Raw genomic sequence first — 1,377 nt, forward strand, 5'->3', positions numbered from 1 at the left:
ACCTTCCAGAGGCAGGTGGTGGCTGTTGCTCTGTGGATCTGGGCTCTGGAGAACAATTCCCCCAGCTGTCCCCTTGGCAGGAGGCAATCAGGACAGCTGAGTCCAGATTCACCTCAAATTAGGCCCCCAGTCTACCAGTCAGAGCCTGCCCTCGCAGCACCATGGCAGACGACAGAGACCTGACCTTGTTAGTGGTCTGCTCAAGGAAAGCAGCCAAGAGGCTGCGCGGGTGCCCCGCCCCTTTGCTTCTGGGGCCTCCACGCCGTCTTCACCAAGCATCGGCTTCCCCCATCCTCTCAAACTTTACCCTCTAGAGACTCCATCCCTAGGATGAATAACCAGAAAGTCACCTTTCTCCCACTTCCCAGCTGCCCCTTTACCCGTGGGCACAAAATCCTATTACCATCTTAAATATTATGCATGTTACTTACGAAATAAACTTATTTTTATGGATTCATTAATATGATACTGATATTATTATTAGGTAAAATAGATTAAAATTGTATTCTCACTCCCAAGCAACAGAAAGGGGAGAAGACACTTTAACCAAATAAACACGCATTCATCCCATTAAAAAAGAATCTATTTATGTGGGTGTGGATGGAGCTTAACAGAAAGACAGACAGACAGCGTGTAGGGTCCCACATCTCTTTGGGACCCTGAATTGCACACATTATCAGTAATGCTCAGAGAAAGGCCGTGGACTCCTGCTTCCCCATGTACTCAAAAGTTGGGTCAAGTTCAGGTTCCTGGTCTCCACCAGAGGCTTCCTGAACCAGATGCTACGAAGGGATCCCAGAACTTTGTCTTGAGCAAGCCCCCGCTGTGATGCTGGTATACACAGAGGCTTGTCCTGACATCATTACTTCTTTGCTTAAGAATGATGTTAACCCAGGAGCCTCCCCATACTGCCTCAGGGCAGTGAGCTCAGGGGCTATGCATTGCCAGAAAAGGAGAGTGCGTCACATGGGCTCGCTGTCATCCAGTTCTGGAGTCTGTTGACCGCTGTCACCCACCCTTGTTGGTGGCCTTTGCACTCTAGTGTTCTTTTGCAACACCAGGAACCCTTTCCCTGGTTCTTATCACCCTCACCAACTCGCACTCATCTTTGCATCCTTCACAAAGCCATGCCTGGTGTCCAGCTGAGCCTCTTCTGCCTGTGTCTGTACCACACTCTACTGCTACTTCACCACACATCTGGCCTTACTCAGCTGCAGCTGCCTAATCCATACATCCATGTGCCTTCACCACCTGAATTCCAGAGAAATCCAGGCTGAATGTCCTCTTTCTATCTCCAGCCCTTAGGGCCTGGTGAGATGGCTCAGTGGTCTAAAGCACCTACTTAGAACAAGCTAAGCTAAGCAAAGTACAGGGACC

The sequence above is a fragment of the Octodon degus genome, unplaced genomic scaffold, assembly GCF_000260255.1.
Source record: "Octodon degus isolate 3935 unplaced genomic scaffold, OctDeg1.0 scaffold00010, whole genome shotgun sequence".
NCBI classification, from domain to species: Eukaryota; Metazoa; Chordata; class Mammalia; order Rodentia; family Octodontidae; genus Octodon; species Octodon degus.